Below are 25,077 nucleotides of genomic sequence, written 5' to 3' on the forward strand. Positions count from 1 at the left end.
CTGAGTGAAACAAAAACGCAAGATATCGATTTTATATATTATCATTATTTTACAATCATTTCAGGTTAACAACAAGTTGTTTAAAGAATATTTGGGAACTCAAAATAGCGGCTGGAACCCATCCAACAAACGACATCAGCTTTCAATGTGACATGGCATTGATCTGAGCACCCTCAGGCTCCAAACAGTTTCGTACATTGGTTTCGAATCTATACAACTGCATTTATAAATGTTGACAAAAATCTACAGCAACCACAAGTAATCTCAAATTAAATGCGTTTATAATTAATACGATTTAATAATATCGAGTGCGGTGTTGTAAATGTCAATTCCGTAATTGATAGATGCCCAGTCAATAGGTACACGCACTGAAAGCTCATCTATGCAGGGCTGACTAATCTCGTATGCTAACGAACTGATCACAGGCCTAGAACCAACCTCCTGTCTGCCATTACCGGACTCGGATTCATTCACAACGCCTTCAATGCCATATCCCATGGTATCCGTCAAGTCTATTCCCACAGGATCTTGCCATTGACCTGAAAGCCACATACGCATCGGGGATGACCTTGTTGTGCGTATTCTGTAAGTAAGTAAGTAAGTAATTCTTTATTGCTATCGTATCCCATTTGAGATCTTGACAAAAAGTACAATAAAGTCAAAAACATGTAATAATAAAAAAATGAAAATAAAAGGAAATACTAAAAATACAGTAAATGAATGAAATAAATACACATCTCACAATAAGAGATAAATGAATAATTGTAATATAATGTAAATAAATGTAAATCTGTGTTTTGTGGGGGTTTTTTTTTTTGAGGCAGCTGGTACTGAAGTTATTGTTTGATTTTTTGCTCCCTAAGCATAAAGCAAGTATAAATGTGTTTTGAAATGTCTTTAATTATGTGATCGTTTTTATTATTTAATATGTTTATTAATGTCTCTCCATGCATTTTATGTTTAGTAAAAAGGCTGGTTCTTTCTTTATCATATAGCTGGCACGTGAAAAGGAAATGTTTCTCATCTTCAATTTCTCCAAGATCACAGACAGGGCATATTCTATCAGAGATGGAGATGTTTTTGTATCTGCCTGATTCAATCTGTAAACGGTGGGCACTTATTCTAAGTTTAGTCATTGCAGCACGATATAGTGGATTTTTAATTATTTGGAGGTATTTCTCAAAAGAAAAATCAGTTTTTATTTCTCTGTATGTTCTCAATTTGTTTTTGTGATGCACGCCCTTATCATCATCAAACATGCATTCTTTACTTTTTTTCTGGAATTGCATTTTAAGTTTTTCTGTGATGTCTTCAATAGTAGCATTGCTGTATTTAATTTGCCCATCTTTCCAGATATTACTTAAATTTAGGTTTTCCAAAATCTTTTTCACACCAGATACCCAGTTTTTAGTACCAGAATCATGCATCTTAATACCAAGCTTGTATGCTTCACATACTAATGTATTTTCAGGCATTTCCTGAACCCTCATCCAATATTTTAACAATTGTTTTGTACCCTGTATTGTAAGAGGGTACCTCCCTAATTCAATTAAACATGGCAAGTTTGAGGCTCTGCTGTTCACCTTTAATAAAAACTTGCAGAATTTGGTATGGAGTTTTTCCATGGGTGTTGACAAATTCCAAAGCTGTTTTGTGTGGGCAATAATATCACTAGACCATATTTCAGTGCAGTATAAGAGAATTGGTCTAACTACTGCGTCAAACATCTTCAAATGAATTCTGAGTGGTATACAAGTTGCCGAAAATAATAGCTGATTCATTTTGAAGCAGGCCTTAAGAGCTTTGTTTTTTAGGTCTATCTGGGCTTTTTCTAATTTCCCTGTTGTATTTAAATTTATGCCAAGGTAGGTGTATGATGTCACTCTTTCTAGTACATCCTGGTTTATAAAAAATTTATATTTGTCTAGGCGTCTACCTGCTTTGTTAAATATGATTGTTTTAGATTTTTTAATGTTGATCTCCAACTTCCATTTGTGGCAGTATAATTGCAGGGAATTAATCGCATTCTGAAGTCCTGTATTGGTTTCTGAAAGGAGAAGCAAGTCATCTGCATAAAGTAAACATGGAAGTTGGTTATTTAATAAAGTTGGTGGGTCATTGTTTGATGCATTTATATGACTTTTAATATCATTTAAGTATATATTAAAAAGCAGCGGACTTAGACCATCGCCCTGTCTGATGCCTTTCTCAATTGGGAAAGTATTGGTCAAGCCGTTTTTAACCTTCACACATCCAGTAGAGTTTGTATAGATTGCTTTAATAATATTATAAAATTTACCAGTGACTCCATTGTTTCTGAGCTTGTGTAAAAGACCCACATGCCAGATGGAGTCAAAGGCCTTTTTGAAATCGATAAAGCATGAAAACAGGTACTTTCCATTGGTAGTATATTTTGTTAGCAACTGTTTTAACACAAAAATGTGATCGCGGGTCCCAAATTTTGGCATGAATCCTATCTGCTCTTTGATTATTAAATTTTTTTCCAAGAGATAGTTGCTTAAACGCTGTTTGAGAATGGATGTAAACAATTTGCTTAAAGTGTTGAGGAGAGTTATCCCCCTGTAATTACCAGGGTCTGTAGAGTCGCCTTTTTTGAAAATTGGGGTGATGATCCCTAGGTCCCAGGTGTTAGGGTATTGGCCACTAGCTAATATCAAATTAAAAAGTTTATCTAATGATTTTATTAGTGTGTTCCTGCCTGCCTTAATCATTTCATTTGTAATTTTATCAATACCCGGGGCTTTGCCATTTTTTAACTTGTTAATTGCATTGTGAATTTCAAGCTGTGAAATAGGATTATCCAGACTATCTATATGGAAACTGTTACCTTGATTTTTTTCATTATCCATGGTTACATTGATATTATTTTGTGATGTTTGAGAATTTAAATTCTGGAAATGTTTAAACCATTTTTGGCTCTCAATGTTTTCATTTTTTGTATCATTCTCATCACATTTTAATTCTTTTATGAGGTCCCAATAATCATTTGGGTTTGATTTACTCAAATTATCTAGTTTATTTAAAATACTGTTATTGAATTCTCTCTTTTTTCTTTTGAGAGAATGTTTGTAATTCTTTTTTAGATTGTAACATTGAGATCTTAATTCTTTATTAAATGGGTCTAAACATAATTTACTGGACAGCTTTTGAATGTCTTTTTTCATAACTGAAAGATCATTTTGGTTTTTTCTTTTTTTTATGCTTTTTTCTTATATTTTTATGGTAATTTTTTTTTAAACTTTTACCAGCTGCCTCAAGATATATGTCAGTTAATAACATGCTTGCAGTGTTAATTGACTGCTGGGTGTTGGAAAAATTTGTATTGTTGAAATTGTTAATTAACCTGTTTATATTTTCGCCCTGTAATGCATAACTGAAACGATACCTTGATTCATTATCCCACATGTATGAAACATTGGTTTGTGCAGTTACATCATCATTTTTATCCTGAGGTTTTTGCAGTGTTCTATCGTATACTGCATTTGTTTCAAACTGACAAGAAATCTGACAGTGGTCAGACAATGACAGATTTAGCTGGTGCACATTAAATAATTTAAATTTGGTAAATAAGTCATTACTGACAATTGTGTAATCAACAATACTGCTACCCTTGAGTTGATGACAGGTAAATTTACCTGTGGTGTCCCCCATACATCTACCATTCAAAATTGTCAAATCAGAGGCTATACAAAGATCCAACAGTAAATCTCCATAGTTGTTTTTCACTGTTAGATCTTGGGAAGCTCTCCTAAGAAAATTATTTGTATCTGAGGACCGGTAGTCAGAATTGTTGTAAATAACAGTGTCTTCATCATTTTTTGTCCTTGCATTAAAGTCCCCAGTCAGAATAATAGAACCAATTTTGGAATATTTTGTGATATCTTTTTCTAATGATTGGAATAAGTTAGGCTCCTTCCAACTGAAAATGCTTGAAAATTGAGGACTTAAATACAAGGTACACAAATAAATGTCAGTGTCCAGATGGAAAAAATTTTTGTCAAGGCAAATCCAAATAAAATCTTCACAACTGCTCTGCATACGTTTTATACCCTTTGCATAAACGTTTTTATAGTACAAAGCAATACCACCAGAATTTGAGCGGGCCTTTTTGTGTTTTTGTGTTCGAAAAGAGTGGAAGACACTGTAATTTGGAATATCTATGTTTGACTCACTATTTGTTTTCGTTTCTACTAAGCTAATAAAATCAAAGTTTCTAACACTATCTAAAAAAATATTATCTTTAACTTTTTTCTCTAAACTACCAAAAATATTCCAAGTTGTAAACTTTAGAATAGCTCTATTTGCTGTATCGGAAGTCATAATTGTAGAATGAAATAAATTGTTTAAAAAAAATTATAAAGCATGAAATAAAAATACCTTAGTCTAGGTCAAGTAATGAGTTATTAATTGTAGTCATTTTGACTTAATTAATACAAAAGAGATTATCTTCTTATATAATTGAAGATATGTGTCAATAGTTCTTCAACTGGATTGTTGTTTCTGTAGTTACGGTTATTGCTGTATTGTCTCTTCTCGCTTCTCGCGAATTCTTCCACATTGTTTTGATTATTGGTGTTTCTTCTATTAATTGGCTTGTGGCTTTGTGCCTTGTAGTTTCTTACTGCTGGATCTGATTCTCTGGTTGTCGAGTGGTTACTTAATTGTGATTTAATAGCACTGTATATGGTTTTTTTCATGTTTGCTACAATGTTCCTGGTTCCTTTGTCGTTGGGATGTACTTTGTCCGCATACAGATGCATCTTTATGTTCTTACCCTTGTCGCGAAAGTTATTGTTTATGTAATATACATTTTCAATATCTTCAGTGATTATCTGCAGAGATCTGTTAAGTTTAACTATGTCTTGGTTAAAGGTGTCTTTATCCACTCTCGGTAATATACTGGATACGTATACTTTGCTGGTTGGGTAGGTATTGCGTGTATGGTTAATCAGCTGCTCATATTTGTTCTGGCATTCATCTAGTGGTATTCTATTGTCTACATCATTTGATCCAATGTTAAATACAATGTTCTGTGGGTTTTTAAACTTAGAATCTCTGATAAATGAGCTTGCATCGTCTAAACCTTTCCCACTTAGTACTTTGACATACGTCTTTCTGGAGGTTGAAAATTTCTGTGGGTCTATACGTTTTATTATAGAATCTCCTACAATCACTGTGTTGTAGCTTCCTTTGTTTGTTTTGTTGTGTTCACCTGGGCAGCTGCTAGAGATGGATGTTTCAGATGCAACTGGTTGTTTTTTCCCACTTCTACTGGTTTTCTCATGTTGTGGAGCAGATATGATATTCTCCCCTCTGTTGTCATCTGATGTTGATGGAGTATGGATATTAGGAGGATGTTCATCTAGTACTGCATATCGGTTCTGAGTAGGCACTGTGGCAATAAAAGGATCCGCATTTATGTTCAGCACTGATTTCAGATTATCCATATCTCCAGCCAAAACTGCAGATGGTATGTCTGTTTGTATTCCAACACTAACTTTACTATAAGTTTGGTTGTGTGAGCTTTGTATATCTTTTAAGATATTAAGTATACTGTTTTGAGTGTCATGAGATTTGTTGATATTTTTCTTCAGAATTGAGATGTCACTGTTAGTTTTGTTCAGGCTTGCTTGCATTTTATCCAAGGTTGCTTTTAATTCTCTGCTGTCTTCTTGGGCGAGTTTCTCTTGAGATTCTATTATCGCAAGAGTGTCCAGTTTATCTTGTTGTAAACCATCAAGTTTACTGTGGAGATTAATATAATTAGACTCTATTTCTTCTATTGTTTCCATAAAGCGATTTTCTTTCTGTAGTAACACGTTTCTAGCCTTACTCAGTAGAACTGACTTCATGGGTGACGGAGCCGGTGAATTTGGGCTGCTAAGTATATTTTTTGCTGCAGACGAAGTATTATCTGTTTCCTCTAAACAGTCGTTTTTTCTGTCTATATTGTTCACTGACTGAAGGTCACAAGTACATGTTTCCAGATCTGTTTCCTGGGCAGCTTCCGGTAATAGATCGCCATGTTGGCCTAATACATGTATACCATGGGCGTCGCCATCTTGGATTTGTTGTTTACTTTTTTGTTCAATTTTGTCGTCACTTTTTTGGGCACAGAAAAGTTCGTTGACTTTACATCTAAGAACTGGATACTCAAGGTCTGCCCATTTTCTTATGTATTTGCCTTGTATATATATAACTCCCGACGAGTAATAGAAACTTACGGTGACTTGTTTGCTGTCGTCTTCCGTGTCCCGATTTCTGTCTATCCATTTCATTTGCATCCCGCCTGTTAAGTTGCACCAGTGTACATTTATATTCTTGTCGTCAAGGAAAGAGTCATCGTACCTTTCTTGTGCTGCCATTATCCAAATCTTAATTCTTTGTGGAGTAGTTCTATAACATATATCGTTAATCTCCGGGCGCGTTTGACCTTTATCGGTGTATTTACCATGTCTCCAATGAATAACATTGTCCGATTCGTCTGGCGACAAGTCTTTTCCCTTTCGTTGAGTTGTTGGCAATGAAGGAAACTCAACCTCATCGATGATAATTGGTTGTTGGGTATTCTTTTTAGGCGAGCCGAGCTCATATATGTAATCATCAACCTTAGTAGATCGCGTCGATCTTTTGTTCTTGTTCTTGATTTCGTCAGTTCCTTTGTTCAGTACAGTGGCCATCTTTGTCCGATGTTACTTAGATGTCAGCATTAAGTTCCCTTGAAAAACACACTTTTCCAACTCTCTTTCAATATAGACTTGATGTTTTGTTGACCAGGAATGTATTATGTAGTTGTATGTAATGTTTTTGACCTAGATCGGCATTAAAAACGCGAAATTTATCCACTCATTACGGAGCTTCAAAAAAACGTGTCATTACGTAATAATCAAAAACGTGTCGTGCCCATGCCTTTTGCCAGACTTCTAACTTCTTGTTTATTCTATGCATATACACATAGTGGAGTGCGGCAATGTTCTGTTCGTCTAATGGGTCAAGAATATTGCTTTTTTCCATAAAGTAAAATAGCTGTGAGTACAGACTCAACACACCTTCGTAAACATCTCTCCATAACCGTTCAATTCGCTGGTTGTGGACGCTTCTGCCAGTGATGATACTCCCACGATTTTCGCCTCTTTGTGATATCATGAAATCCGCAATATCAGCGTTTTCCTTTCCCTTATCCGATCTCACACGACTGGGTAGACCATACTTCTGTACACCAGTCTCAAAACATTGAAGGAGTGTTGCTGCTTGATTGTTATCAGTGCATTGTAGAACGACAGGTAATCGGCTAAAACCATCTATACAGCCAAATATAACGAAATGCCATCGAATCAATTTATGATTGGTATCAATATGCCACAAATGATTAGGACCTTTTACATTATATACTCGCCGTTGTAAACGACCCTTCTTGCGTGATTCCACACCATCATCATCAACACGATGAATACTGTCTCTTAATCTAATCCGCTGGACTGTTACACCTTTCTCATGGAGTAGCTCTTTCAGCAGTTTCTCACCACAATAAGGGAAGTCTGTAACTAGCTGTCGGACATGCGTGTCTAGGTCAATGTCTGATATATCACTGAATTCCATCTTACTCAATCCGTAGTACCCCATTCTTCGATAGACAGTCGCCTCAGAAACTGATAACATATTTGATATCTCTGAGACAGTAAAACCTTCGATAATGAAGCTTTCCAACACGCTACGCGGGATAACAAACGCTGGTGCACCACCTTGACCTCTGAGTTGTTTGGTTGGAGCATGACCCCCATGTGTAGCGCAAGCTAGCCGAAGTGACATCATGTCGTGTCTACTATTCACCCCAAGTTGTTCCAACTCCACGAATGTTAATTTACATACCAAGTCTGGGGATACTTTTTGAGCTTCAAAGTTTGGAACAAGATGACCAAGACGTATTACAGCCAGTATATTGGACATAGATGCAGCCATCTTTAGAACATGGAGTGTGCTCACATTAGATGCATTGTGGAACACAACTGATAATTTATTCAAAAGTAAATAAAACAAAATATATAACATTATGAATACACCACATGATGGATGCACCACATGGCATAATGATATACCAGTAAATGCACTACATAATAAGATAAATGCACCACATAACAAGGTAAATGCACTACACAACATGGTAAATGCACTACATAACATGGTAAATGCACTACACAACATGGTAAATGCACTACACAACATGGTAAATGCACTACACAACAATGTAAATGCACTACATAACAAGGTAAATGCACTACACAACAATGTAAATGCACTACACAACAATGTAAATGCACTACACAACATGGTAAATGCACTACACAACAATGTAAATGCACTACATAACATGGTAAATGCACTACACAACAATGTAAATGCACTACACAACAATGTAAATGCACTACACAACAATGTAAATGCACTACACAACAATGTAAATGCACTACACAACATGGTAAATGCACTACACAACAATGTAAATGCACTACACAACAATGTAAATGCACTACACAACAATGTAAATGCACTACACAACAATGTAAATGCACTACACAACAATGTAAATGCACTACACAACAATGTAAATGCACTACACAACATGGTAAATGCACTACACAACAATGTAAGTGCACTACACAACAATGTAAATGCACTACACAACATGGTAAATGCACTACACAACAATGTAAATGCACTACACAACATGGTAAATGCACTACACAACAATGTAAATGCACTACATAACAAGGTAAATGCACTACACAACAATGTAAATGCACTACACAACAATGTAAATGCACTACACAACATGGTAAATGCACTACATAACATGGTAAATGCACTACACAACAATGTAAATGCACTACACAACATGGTAAATGCACTACACAACAATGTAAATGCACTACATAACAAGGTAAATGCACTACACAACAATGTAAATGCACTACACAACAATGTAAATGCACTACACAACAATGTAAATGCACTACATAACATGGTAAATGCACTACACAACGATGTAAATGCACTACACAACATGGTAAATGCACTACACAACAATGTAAATGCACTGCACAACAATGTAAATGCACTACACAACATGGTAAATGCACTACACAACAGTGTAAATGCACTACATAACATGGTAAATGCACTACATAACATGGTAAATGCACTACACAAAATTATGAATGAACTACATAACATGGTAAATGCACTACACAACATGGTAAATGCACTACATAACATGGTAAATGCACTACACAACAATGTAAATGCACTACATAACATGGTAAATGCACTACACAACAATGTAAATGCACTACACAACATGGTAAATGCACTACACAACAATGTAAATGCACTACACAACAATGTAAATGCACTACATAACATGGTAAATGCACCACATAATATGGTAAATGCACCACACAACATGGTAAATGCACACAAACACAAGGTAAATGCACTACACAACATGGTAAATGCACTACACAACAATGTAAATGCACTACACAACAATGTAAATGCACTACACAACATGGTAAATGCACTACACAACAATGTAAATGCACTACATAACATGGTAAATGCACTACATAACATGGTAAATGCACTACACAAAATTATGAATGAACTACATAACATGGTAAATGCACTACACAACATGGTAAATGCACTACATAACATGGTAAATGCACTACATAACAATGTAAATGCACTACATAACATGGTAAATGCACCACATAATATGGTAAATGCACCACACAACATGGTAAATGCACACAAACACAAGGTAAATGCACTACACAACATGGTAAATGCACTACATAACAAGGTAAATGCACTACACAACATAGTAAATGCACTACATAACAAGGTAAATGCACTACACAACATGGTAAATGCACTACACAACATGGTAAATGCACCCCATAATATGGTAAATGCACCACACAACATGGTAAATGCACCACATCACAAGGTTAATGCACTACACAACATGGTAAATGCACTACATAACAAGGTAAATGCAACACAATATGGTAAATGCACTACATAACAAGGTAAATGCACTACACAACATGGTAAATGCACTACATAACATGGTAAATGCACCACACAACATGGTAAATGCACACAAACACAAGGTAAATGCACTACACAACATGGTAAATGCACTACACAACAATGTAAATGCACTACACAACAATGTAAATGCACTACACAACATGGTAAATGCACTACACAACAATGTAAATGCACTACATAACATGGTAAATGCACTACATAACATGGTAAATGCACTACACAAAATTATGAATGAACTACATAACATGGTAAATGCACTACACAACATGGTAAATGCACTACATAACATGGTAAATGCACTACATAACAATGTAAATGCACTACATAACATGGTAAATGCACCACATAATATGGTAAATGCACCACACAACATGGTAAATGCACACAAACACAAGGTAAATGCACTACACAACATGGTAAATGCACTACATAACAAGGTAAATGCACTACACAACATAGTAAATGCACTACATAACAAGGTAAATGCACTACACAACATGGTAAATGCACTACACAACATGGTAAATGCACCCCATAATATGGTAAATGCACCACACAACATGGTAAATGCACCACATCACAAGGTTAATGCACTACACAACATGGTAAATGCACTACATAACAAGGTAAATGCAACACAATATGGTAAATGCACTACATAACAAGGTAAATGCACTACACAACATGGTAAATGCACTACATAACATGGTAAATGCACTACACAACATGGTAAATGCACTACACAACATGGTAAATGCACTACATAACATGGTAAATGCACTACATAACATGGTAAATGCACTACACAAAATTATGAATGAACTACATAACATGGTAAATGCACTACACAACATGGTAAATGCACTACATAACATGGTAAATGCACTACACAACAATGTAAATGCACTACATAACATGGTAAATGCACTACACAACAATGTAAATGCACTACACAACATGGTAAATGCACTACACAACAATGTAAATGCACTACACAACAATGTAAATGCACTACATAACATGGTAAATGCACCACATAATATGGTAAATGCACCACACAACATGGTAAATGCACACAAACACAAGGTAAATGCACTACACAACATGGTAAATGCACTACACAACAATGTAAATGCACTACACAACAATGTAAATGCACTACACAACATGGTAAATGCACTACACAACAATGTAAATGCACTACATAACATGGTAAATGCACTACATAACATGGTAAATGCACTACACAAAATTATGAATGAACTACATAACATGGTAAATGCACTACACAACATGGTAAATGCACTACATAACATGGTAAATGCACTACATAACAATGTAAATGCACTACATAACATGGTAAATGCACCACATAATATGGTAAATGCACCACACAACATGGTAAATGCACACAAACACAAGGTAAATGCACTACACAACATGGTAAATGCACTACATAACAAGGTAAATGCACTACACAACATAGTAAATGCACTACATAACAAGGTAAATGCACTACACAACATGGTAAATGCACTACACAACATGGTAAATGCACCCCATAATATGGTAAATGCACCACACAACATGGTAAATGCACCACATCACAAGGTTAATGCACTACACAACATGGTAAATGCACTACATAACAAGGTAAATGCAACACAATATGGTAAATGCACTACATAACAAGGTAAATGCACTACACAACATGGTAAATGCACTACATAACATGGTAAATGCACCACACAACATGGTAAATGCATACAAACACAAGGTAAATGCACTACACAACATGGTAAATGCACTACACAACAATGTAAATGCACTACACAACAATGTAAATGCACTACACAACAATGTAAATGCACTACATAACATGGTAAATGCACTACATAACATGGTAAATGCACTACACAAAATTATGAATGAACTACATAACATGGTAAATGCACTACACAACATGGTAAATGCACTACATAACATGGTAAATGCACTACATAACAATGTAAATGCACTACATAACATGGTAAATGCACCACATAATATGGTAAATGCACCACACAACATGGTAAATGCACACAAACACAAGGTAAATGCACTACACAACATGGTAAATGCACTACATAACAAGGTAAATGCACTACACAACATAGTAAATGCACTACATAACAAGGTAAATGCACTACACAACATGGTAAATGCACTACACAACATGGTAAATGCACCCCATAATATGGTAAATGCACCACACAACATGGTAAATGCACCACATCACAAGGTTAATGCACTACACAACATGGTAAATGCACTACATAACAAGGTAAATGCAACACAATATGGTAAATGCACTACATAACAAGGTAAATGCACTACACAACATGGTAAATGCACTACATAACATGGTAAATGCACTACACAACATGGTAAATGCACTACACAACATGGTAAATGCACCACATAATATGGTAAATGCACCACACAACATGGTAAATGCACCACATCACAAGGTAAATGCACTACACAACATGGTAAATGCACTACACAACATGGTAAATGCACCACATACTATGGTAAATGCACCACACAACATGGTAAATGCACCACATCACAAGGTAAATGCACTACACAACATGGTAAATGCACTACAAAACAAGGTAAATGCACTCCACAACATGGTAAATGCACTACATAACAAGGTAAATGCACTACACAACATGGTAAATGCACTACACAACATGGTAAATGCACTACACAACATGGTAAATGCACCACACAACATGGTAAATGCACTACACAACATAATATTTTACGACTTAAGATAGCTGTGGCTTTCCATACAGGACTGCTCTCTCTCTCTTCTGCGTCTATCGTGGAGTACTCTTCAAGACCAACTCAAACTCTCTTTATTCATTTTCACAACTCTAACCAATTACAAAGCAGTAAAAAGACTCTAGGGCGTAACCTTCAATCATAAAGCCAATCACACTAAGTACTGAATACGTCATATCTTTTGATTAATCGTTCACTACATTAATAACTATGAATATAAACTGTCAGAATGGCGACGATTATCTCGTAATTAGTTCCAAACCACTGAGCCAAGTTCCGTCCAAAACTTCAAATAGACCTGAACGATGACAGACATAACACAGCAATTCGCTAATAATCAGTTAATTAAGTCGACCAACAGATACGCGAAAACAAATTCATGACAATTCTGCCCATGTTATGTTCCGTCAGCTGTTCTTTCGGAATATATACGTAATTTTTTTATATGAGTAGTCTAAATCTCGCTCGAATGTGTGGTATATGGTACACTTCGCTAGTTAACATTGATGCTTTGTTGGCCTTCAAAACTCAGTAAATTCCACTACTACGGTGATCGCTTTTGTACGTGACCGGTTGACTTAGAGGCGCGAGTTGATCCCATTTCCCAGAGTTTTTCGACTATGCCGTGTATAGTACTGATCGACCTCCCAGTCTCATTGGCTAAATATCGCAGCGAAAATCCATTCAGTCACGGACGTACTATATATGACCGGGTTGTAGGATCAATGAACCTAAAATTTTGTATTGTGAAATAATTAAAATAGTCGTGAACAAAAATTTATGTACTTTTTACCAATTGCACTTTATTGGACAACGCAATGTAATAATAAACACAAACTTGTGCACAAAACTTCAATAGATAGAATGTTCCATTATAATTTGGGGTTGCTGTTTTTAGTGTGCCACTACAAACAGTGTGTCTTATATTTTGATATCTCATACATTGTAATATATGGCAACGTACTCGAAATATTTAAATACATTGAAATTGGGGGTGTAATCCTTGAATTGTTTTCCAGAACACTTGGCTTGTGTGTGTTCCTCGTAATCAGTGCGACGTCTCCTTTTGGTGTTAGTTTGATCCAAGGTGGGGTCAAGTAAAATAACGATCTTCAGACGCGTACATCAAAGCAACTAATAGCTGGCAATGTTGCTGTTTTGGTGTTCGGAACAATATGGGGCACGGTTCTAGAAGCCGTACCTACACACTAATTGGTGACGTCACAAAATACATGACCTTCAATAACAAGCAGTCTGTAACTTAAAATTAAAATATTCTTCAAAATTAGAAAACTGATATAGGTATCTTTATGAAATAAGCAAATATGACAATTTTGTACTTGGCTACTAAATTTTCCAATTGGACAACATAAATTCAAACTTGGTTGCCAATGGCCACCAGGAAAAAAAAATCAAACTTTGAGGGCTGCTAAAAATATCTAAAAGATATCGTCAAGAAATGAAGCACCTGAGATCCTTCAACTATCGAATGTTCTGGAAAGTTTCAAAGCCATATCATTTTTTCAAAATTCAAAAACATAAAGTTGATAGCAATGGACAGTCAGCAATACTGTAAGCTTTGCTCGACAGTGGCATGATATAAGAAATAAGAAATCAAAGAAAGCTTAGAAAGAACTCCCGTGTGCTGAGAGTATTCAAGACACATTAAAAATTAATTCAAAATTACTTGTACATGAGATATTGATAGAAAAGCTAAAAACTAATTATGTACATCAGGTAACTAATATGAACAGAACAGAACAAAAAAATTATGAATTATTATGCTAATTAGAGAATTAATATGAACAAATTTTAACCCAAAATTAATCAGGCCTGTCTATTGTCCTAGAGCATTTATGTACCAAATTTTATTCAAATGTGATGATCAGTAATTGTAATTGAGATATCAGTGTTAATTAATTATGTTAATTAGGAGATTAATAAGCATAAATATTTATCAAAAACTAATTGGGTTTCTGCATAGTTCTCTTTAAAAGTTTCATTAAAATCCAATTTGTGGTTCTTTATATATCAGTGGAACATTATGCAAATTAGGTAATTAATATCCAATTAAAACTAATTAGGTCTCTGCATAATCCTAGAAGATCTATGTAGCAAGTCTCATTGAAATATGATGATTACTACTTGATATATCAAAAGCTGAAAATTAATTAATTATGCAAATTAGATAATTAATATGTACTCATATTACCCTAAAAACTATCAGGTTTGTGCAGTGTCCTATGATGTCTATGTACCAAATTTCATTGAAATGTGATGATTACTACTTGAAATATCAGAAGCTGAAAATTAATTAATTATGCAAATTAGATAATTAATATGTACTCATATTACCCTAAAAACTATCAGGTTTGTGCAGTGTCCTATGACATCTATGTACCAAGTGTCATTGAAATGTGATGATTACTACTTGAAATATCAAAAGCTGAAAATTAATTAATTATGGAAATTAGCTAATTAATATATACTGATATTAGCCTAAAACTATCAGGTCTGTGCAGTGTCCTATGATGTCTATGTACCAAATTTCATTGAAATGTGATGATTACTACTTGAAATATCAGAAGCTGAAAATTAATTAATTATGCAAATTAGGTAATTAATATGTACTCGTATTACCTTAAAAACTATCAGGTCTGTGCAGTGTCCTATGACATCTATGTACCAAGTGTCATTGAAATGTGATGATTACTACTTGAAATATCAAAAGCTGAAATATAATTAATTATGCTAATTAGGTAATTAATATGTACTCATATTACCCTAAAAACTATCAGGTCTGTGCAGTGTCCTATGACATCTATGTACCAAGTTTCATTGAAATGTGACAATTACTACTTGAAATATCAAAAGCTGAAAATTAATTAATTATGCTAATTAGGTAATTAATATCTACTGATATTACCCTAAAAACTTTCAGGTTTGTGCAGTGTCCTATGACATCTATGTACCAAGTTTTTATTGAAATGTGATGATTAGTACTTGAGATATCAGTGGAAAAGCCGAAAATTGATTAATCATTATGCAAATTAGGTAATTAATATTGCACAGATTTTTACCCAAAACTAATCAAATCTGCGCATTAGTTTGGAGCATCTGTGTGCCAAGTTTCATCAAAATCCAATGAGTGGTTCTTTAGATATCAGTGGAACAGTCATGAAACAGCCAAAAATCAGCTAATTATCATGCAAATTAGGTAATTAATATGCATGGATTTTTACCAAAACCTAATCAAATCTGCGCATTGACCCAGAGCATCTATGCACCTAGTTTCATCAAAAACTGATGTATGGTTCTTGAGATATCAGTGGAACAGACGGACACACATAAACACACACACACACATACACACACACATACAGACACACTAACTGCAAAGACTCCCTTTTTGTGCTTCGCACACGGGAGTCAAAAATACTGTTTCTGTTGTGCGTGTTCAAGTACAATGAATGTACAGGTTTTTACTGCAGTGTTCTCAAACTAAAATTGATGGAAAGAGCTTGGTCTGAGAATGTAAAAGTGGGCGTGGCAGTACCAGGCCAGCCAACCTGGGCACGGAAGTGTTTAGCCAATGTGAGTGGGGCAAGATAAAGGACATGTACATAAATACATTTGTTTTATTCCCTACAATAACTAATGTATAGATATCATGTATAGTGTATGGTTATTATATTATAACAATTATCTTAATTTGGTGATTAGTTATCTCAAACATCAAGTTGAATTCTTCTTCCAATGCTCATTGTCATTTCCTGCATTTTTTTATTTGATGAGTAGTTATAGTTGCCAACTCAAGAACATGACTATAATTGGTGGTATGGAGTAAAAAATAAATACAACAAAGTATATGTGGAATAATCATTGAAAGAAATATCAATTTTCTGTTACGGTTATTTACATTTTTCACTGATACTATACTGCCTTTAAAGGTTTACCGGTAACATTACAGCAATACTAACATTGAGTTCAAATGAAGTTGAGTAAAACGGCCATGATGTACGACATGATGTATTGACAATAAATTACACATAAATATGCATGAAATACTACTATTTTCTTTATCGATAAATGCATGGGTCTCGACATATTGCTTGCTGCCGAAATTCCCTTCATTACATGTCTGCAACATTACAAACGAGTTGACGATTTCTCGTGTTGCCTGATTTTATTCTCGCCGTACGATGTACACGGCTAACTTAAGCAATCCTTTTTACGAAATTATTTGAGCGAACTGGAAAATCTACAAAACATTCCTGTAAAAACAGACAAAATAGTAACAATTTTAAACCTGAAATTTACCGTTCGACACATTGTTTACAAAAATTGAAAGGTCAAGATGACGCCATTTTGAAAGGTTAATAACAACGCATAGTACATGTAACACGCCCGTTGATTCGATTGTATCAACCACTCAAACTCAAACATTTGTACTTTATAATGCTCTGTTAAGATTTATTTAATCACAAGAAAAAATTTGAACATTTTGATAACAAAATATCACAAAAGAGAAATGAAGGCAACGTAAATATATACGATCGAAGTAGGGAGTTAGGTCCATGCTGTCAATAACTGCGATTATTCTGTGTTTTGGGACAGGGTCTAAATCCGCCAATTAAAATACAGTAAAAACAACCTACTGATGCCATCATCTGTAACAATTTGTATTTCTTTCCCGGTGGAGCGTACTCTACATATACATTTACCGAATAGCTGTGAAAGTTGGACGTACCGTGAATACATCGGTACTCGCTTAGCGATAATACTATTTTGATTAACAAAAACCAACAGTAACTTCTGCAAATACTATATAAATTAAGACATATCGTTCGTGATAACCACCGGCAACAAGCTCAGATACATTAACGTAAATCATAACACATTGTGTTTCGACATAGATCGTACGGTAGCTGTTGAGCGCATTCACCGTCAATTGTTAGGCCAATTCGTCGCTGGGCAATCGACCTGTACCCATGACATCAGTGTTATATTAAGGACATAGTCTCATCTCGGCATAGAAACTTAATCAGCCAATTTGTCACAGTTTCTGTCGAAATCTCAAAACACGATAATGAGGAATGGCGACCTCCTTGCTAGAAAAAACTTGCAAAGCATCATGGGAAAATGCGCATGTGCATAAATTGTCCTAGGTAGGGGCAGATCATGGGTGCATCAGGGGTGGTCATTAAATGAACAATTTGAAATAATTATATAATAACTGACACTTTTTCCTGTTTATTTTATTTAACTATAATTTATTGTGATAGACCTGCCCGCCCGCAATTTAACAACTTGTAATGGTGTAAAATTATTAAACGAGAGTTGTCTACACTTAAATAAGTCTCAAATATTTGTCCACACATTTATTTTCACAATTTAACAACTTGTAATGGTGAAAGTTAATTAAACGCGACTTGTCTACACCAAAATAAGTCTCAAATATTAGTCCATACATTTTTTCTCTCAATTTAACAACTTGTAATGGTGTAAAATAATTAAACGAGAGTTGTCTACACCAAAATAAGTCTCAAATATTTGTCCGCACACTTATTCTCTCTATTTAACAACTTGTAATTGTGGGAATAAATAAAACGCAAGTTGTTTGCACCAAAATAAGTATTAAATATTTGTTGGGACATTTATTCTCTATTTAACAACTTGTAAATGTGTGAATTAATCAAACACGAGTTGTTTACACCAAAATAAGTCTCAAATATTAGTCTACACATTTATTCTCTCAATTTAACAACACTGTAATTTCGGGAATTAATCAAACACGAGTTGTTTACACCAAAATAAGTATTGAATATTTGTTGAGACATTTATTCTCTCAATTTAGCAACTTGTAATTGTGGGAATTAATCAAACGCAACTTGTCTACACCAAAATAAGTTTCAAATATTTGTCCACACATTAATTTTCACAATTTAACAACTTGTAATTTTGGGAATTAAAGTGGGAAGTCAAGCCAAACAACACAATGACCCCCAAAGAAAAAGCTCCACAAATGTAGGAGAATGCAATTTACAGTTTTTTCATATCATTATTCATTCTCTAGATATTCAACTTTTCATCAGTATTATGTAGTCAGCCATCTTGATTCTCAAGCAAAGGGTTATGGGTAAAGTATGACATCATAGAGTCTGTTGTCAGAAATTAAGAAAATGATTTATCACACAAAAAAATAAAGTTCCTAGACCCCCAGAAAGTGGTGCAATTGAGCACTTCCGGTTTGTGTTCTACCTAAGATGGCGCCAGGTCATGTGACCTACATAGCTGGGGTATGCACCACAACTCATGGCCTTTTATCAGCATACAAAATGCCTAATCAATCGCAGCATTATTTTTCAAGTTACAGTGTTTTAAAAAAATGGCGGAACCATAATAATAAACATAGCAATTACAAAAGGGTTTCGCCTTTTAGGGCTCGAAACCCTAAATATTTGTCTAGACATTTATTCAATTAATCAAACGTGAGTTGTTTACACCAAAATAAGTATTAAATTTTTGTTGGGACATTCATTCTCTCAATTTAACAACTTGTAATTGGTGGAAGTTAATTAAACAGGATTTTTCTACACCAAAATAAGTCTCAAATATTTGTCCACACATTTATTGTCACAATTTAACCACTTGTTAATAGTGGAAATTACTTAAACGCGACTTGTTTAATCAGTTGATGCAACTTACCCACAGACAGTGCACAACAGAGTATCATTATTGAGCAATTATTAACAGGAACGTGTCTTGGCATTAGGTTTAGGGTCGGGTCAGGTATGGACAACGGGATTATTAACAGGAACGTGTCGTGGCATTAGGGTTAGGGTCGGGTCAGGTATGGGCAACCGAATTGGCAAGATGTACACTAACGGGTTATATAGCATGCATATAGTTTACACAAGTAAAAACACAAAATTGGCAAATTTTTGGGCAATTGTAACTCAATAATAGAAATATGCTGTATTTCTATACTGTAGAATACTTTATTTTCGCTTGGAATTTATTTTCGCTATTTTCGCTGAAGGGATGATTCCGTGAAAATAAAATCCAGCGAATATACTTTTTTTCCTATATTTCACATTAAACTCATCAGAAATCAGTGAAAATAAATTCCATACAAAACGCCCAAAAAGCCTTTTCAGCGAAAATTAATTCCAGCAAAAATAAAGTATTCCACAGTATACCGTATTTATCCGGGTATAAGCCCAGGGTCCTGAACATGGAAAATCGCCAAAATAAAGAGGCGGGCATTTGTCCGGATATCCCTGGCAAAAAAATGAAAAATCGCGAAAATTGGCAGTAAAACGGCAAATAAAAACATGCAACAAAAATAAATGAACAATATGCAGCATTAGAAGTGTAACAAGAAATAATTTATTGCTTAGAATGTGACAAATAAACCAGAAATAATAAAAATCGACAGTGAAGATTCACTTGAATTAGAATATCCCAGTCGACAAACACGCCCCACGCGTGAATTATTTCCGGTTTTGACAAATACCAGATCAACAGCCATACAAGATCAATAATAATTTAAGCAGTAAAATTATGAAAGTTCATAGTTGTTAGAAAAAACAAACACATCTAAGATCTCTATTTGTACGTTCATTGCTATCTTCATAAAAGTCAAAACCCTGAAATTCGAAGTCGGCGTCACTGTCGCGATCGAACAAAATCCCTATAGCTGCGTCTTGAAGTTCGTCGATGTCGTCCCACACAATTTGGACTTAGCACATTTAATCCATGGATTTTGCTGTCTGGTAGCTTGGCACTTTTAATTCACGTCTAATCAGAACAAGTAACCTGTAGAATGCTGTGTGGGTAATATTTTTATATTGATTTTTGTTGCATTTGCAGCAAATAGTTACCAAACAATGAGAAATCTATAGGATTGGATATACCTCTCAGCTGGCTTCACATGCATAGTTCAAGACTGCCTAACCGGTGCTTATACCAGGATTTAGTTGCAGCACTGTGGTCTGTGGTTACAGCTTCATTTTCCGAGTAATCACAAGAAATTGACATTACAATAGAAAATAAAAGACTGGCACTCCCATACAATTAATAGCAAGTGAAATTCCTGGAATTGAAACATAGATTTTGAAGTCACTGGTGTAGGCATTGAATAACTTCAAGTTGGCATAAAGACGAGGTAGTTTATTTAATCAGTGCTGAACTAGAGGTTGAAATTATAATTAAGTTCGTTGTCATATAATTTGTTTATTTAAATTTCTCCTAAATTCAAATAGAATACACTGGTGAAAGGATGTTTTTGAGGTGTGGTTACATTGTGTATGGAGTGGTAGGGTTGGGTGTCATATAATTTTTTCATTTTCAACTCTCATGAAATCACACAGAATTTCACTTAATTTATTTTCGATGAAAAGTTTTCAAGCATACGGTGTGAATCAAATTTTCACTGTGCTGTGTCAAGTCTCAATAATAGAGTATGAGGGAAATGGCATTTTCACTGGAATTTATTTTAGCGGAAAAATGTTCACAGTGAAAGGAAGTACATATTCCACATTATTACATATATACTGCAGTTTATTTTGATTCGTCCCTGAAATCAAAATCGGTACTTCCACACCCCATATGCAAATGAGGTCTGAGAGCGAATAAAGTAGTCCGTTCAAGAGTAGCGTTTTTCGAAACATAGCAGAAATAAACAATATTTAGAAGTACGATACTTTACGTTTGGATACATGAATATATTTGCCGAGTGAAATGAAATTCGAACAACAGTAATGGTACTTCTAAGCAGTAACTTATTTTGACTAAAACTAATTTGCATATCACCCATGCAATGATGTTTTTGGTATTTTCACGGTCAATATGCAAATGAACATGGTATTGGCGATTCGCTCCACTTGGATTGCCCTTAAAATCACTTTAATTTTGTGTATCTGTGTGTGTGTGTGATTTCTAGTGTTTTCACGTATTAATTCTTCTGTGATTTGTTTGGCTTGGCCGATTTCGCTCAAACTTAGCAGGTAGGTCACACCTTCACCCTAGTTATCAGGAAATGTATCTCCTACAAATTTTGGATACAACACCTCAGACATAGCTCATTTTGCTCAGCTTGAGTGTGGGCACAAAGTTACTATTGGTAAAATCTGAAAACAAATTCTGACCACCGTTTCCATGGAAACAGCCAACAACTGAATTTTTTAATACCTTCACGCCAAATGTATCACACCCTACATTTCTATGATTAAAAAGCATGGACGTAGCTCATTCTAATCCGCTTGAGTGTGGGCAACAATTTACTGAGATTTTTTTTGGCTTGGCTAATTTTGTTTATAATTGACAGGCAGGTCGTACCGACACTAATTGGCAAAACAATCCTGGTCCACAGCTACCATGGCAACAGCCAAAAACTGTTTTTTGAATACTTTCGACCCCAAATTTATTACCTCCCACTAGTCTTGTATTCATGCCTTTTATTTTGGCTACGTTGCACACCGGTAAGAGATCTATTTATGTCATGGCTATTTCGCGTTCACTCCTCATTTTACGCAATTGATATTTTTTTTTAGCAGAATCACAACAGACTGCAAGGAAGTAAACTGTTCATACAACAAACAAAAATAAGTTTTTGTTTTTTTTATTTTATTACATTATTTTATTATTTTCCGGGCATGGGCTCTTAGCCGGATAAATACGGTATATACACACTTGACATTAGGGTTAGGGTCGGGTCAGGTATGGGCAACCCAATTGGCAAGATGTCCACTAACGGGTTATGGCATGCATATAGTTTATACACACTCTATAGTCTCACCAAATGCAAACAGAACCAGTCAATCCATCGTGGTCTTGTGGGTCAGTTGTCTACATAGTGATCAGGAGAACCTGGGTTCAATTCCCATGCCTGCCTGTCTTTTCTCGCAAACACTACTGTAAAATGATTAATTTTCCCTGGGTTTAAATTTTGCTGATTTAGCATTCCAGGCATATTCAGTGGGTTTTAAATTCACGGTTTTATCATTTAGATAATGTGTTCTATGCTCAATTTTACATATTCACTGGGTTTAAATTTAGCGCATTTTGCAGTCAGCGAAATAAGCCAAATTAAAACCCAGTAAATAATTAACCCATTTACAGTAATTTGCAATAAAGCTAAATATGACAACAAATAATTTATTTGCATGACTACCCACATGGTTCAGTGGGTATGTGCAATGCCAGCAATATGAGAGATGCTGCTTCGAATCCAGTACAGTTAGTATGATTTTTGAATGCTAGTGTATATCAAGAATTCAAGTCAGAAAAACAGAGCACAAGAATACACCTTCACATGGAAGCCAGTCGTAGCCGACGAATCGTCGCAGTACCAGCAAAGATGACAGCTGCAAGTCACATGCAACAACAACAGACACAAGGATGATTGCTGCTCTCCAAATGGGTTCCTTCTTTTGTATAGACCCCTTAAGGATTGCTAATCTCCCTTTCTGACTCTTGCCCCCAAAAATAATATATCGCCACTTTTAGAATGTATTGACCCACTAATAATTGAATATTCATGAGCACAGGAACTGCAACGTCATGAATAAATTAGCATATTTTTTTTAAAATTGCATAAAGTGTAGGTACGTCTTTTGGAGTCCTGCCCAATATGGCGGTGACAGTAACAAGGGCAAAACAACACAGAAATAGATAGTGGATTTAATGTGACACTCATCTGATCGTTCAAATTACTACACCATCAAGCAAGGCGCAAGATATTTTGATTTTTGTTTCTATAATGTAAATGTCGAACGGAAAAGTCAAGTATTCTCAGGGGCGGAGCTGCGTCACAGAACGTTCTTGCATTGCTAAGTGCACCACTGTACCTTGTATTTCTATGGTTCTGCACAAGCTGTTCTGGAACTCCGGTTGAAGAGACGGAGGAAACAGCACAAACTCAACTTTGGAGCAATCGTGAGCAACCCAATTTATATATGTTACACTGTTCAGGAGAGCTTCGCCACGTATCCCAAAGCACAGTTTTCTGATCGAGTTTGTTAATTTTCACCGTGATGGTTGCCAGACAGGGAAAATGTCCGGATGTGACACAACCTGCCGCACCCTTCCCAGAGATCCTTGCGGCCAGTATCTCTGAGACCACTTTCCCGGAAGTAGCGAAACTGGGGTGCAACATTACTCCTGCTTTGTCATTGTGAAAAATACAAACATGTTAGTTTGCTGATAGTCGAAAGAAATGAATTTTGTGACGTCGATTGGTACACCGTGACCCGGGGTTACACCCAAACAGTATGCGCGCGCATGCGAAATGACGTATATTCGACTTCCAGGAAAGTCAGGGGGGGAGTTGCATGACACGATTGGTTGAAATAGTCGTTTTATTTGCATAAATTAATATTCATGAGCAATGAAAAACTCGTCTTTTCAGTAAAATTGTGCCAAAATGCTTTTCGATAGCATACATGTTAGTTCTAAATTGACTGATTCTATCGTTACGAGCTGAAAACAATTATCGGAAAAATGATGTAAAGGTATTTTTTGAGACACGTTTTCGATCGGACTCCAGCTAACTGTTGAAAGTTAAAGCACAGGTTTTCTCTTTACCATAATCATAGCAAGTTACGAAATTAATGGAGAATGCAGAGGCACGTTTATATTTCACTCTAGTACTATTGCTCAAAATTGCCCAAAATGTTTTCGGTGACTTTTATCAGTGACAAGTTACCTAATTAGTATGCATTTCGAGAAACCACAGTGTGTGTGCATGCGCAGTCTGAAATGGAACAGTTTTGAACGCAATAAAATCGCGCGTAGAACTCGGGCTCCAGCAAGAAATTGTGGCGTCAAACTGGTTGTCGATTGAATTGTTTTGCAATAGACATAAATTTGGAGCCTGTATTTGTCTATGAAATGTTTCTAAGTTTTGTTGAGGATTATTCTGTAAAGAAATTGCTGAAATTATTTCATCTGTTCGTAAACGGGACGTTGTTGCTTTGACGGTGGGCTACGGACGACTGACGTCGAAACGTTCCATTCAGATCGGATGGCGCCCTCTCGTGCCAATCCCCCCTGAGGAAAGTGGTCTTTTGCTGGTTCCCGACGTCCCTTGCGAATGTCAAGTGT

At 35.4% G+C, this 25,077-nt stretch overlaps 1 long non-coding RNA gene across 1 annotated transcript; it reads right to left on the minus strand.

Annotated features, from left to right (window-relative positions):
- Positions 1-25: 25 nt before the first annotated feature.
- LOC146728662 (uncharacterized) lies at positions 26-24,102 on the minus strand. The gene is made up of 2 exons (XR_014928193.1): positions 23,823-24,102; positions 26-583 (listed from the first exon to the last, which is right to left on the minus strand). It is a non-coding gene; the product is annotated as an uncharacterized LOC146728662 (long non-coding RNA).
- Between the last annotated feature and the right edge of the window lie 975 nt (positions 24,103-25,077).

This window comes from Saccoglossus kowalevskii, chromosome 22 (assembly GCF_978046115.1).
Source record: "Saccoglossus kowalevskii chromosome 22, keSacKowa6.1, whole genome shotgun sequence".
NCBI classification, from domain to species: domain Eukaryota; kingdom Metazoa; phylum Hemichordata; class Enteropneusta; family Harrimaniidae; genus Saccoglossus; species Saccoglossus kowalevskii.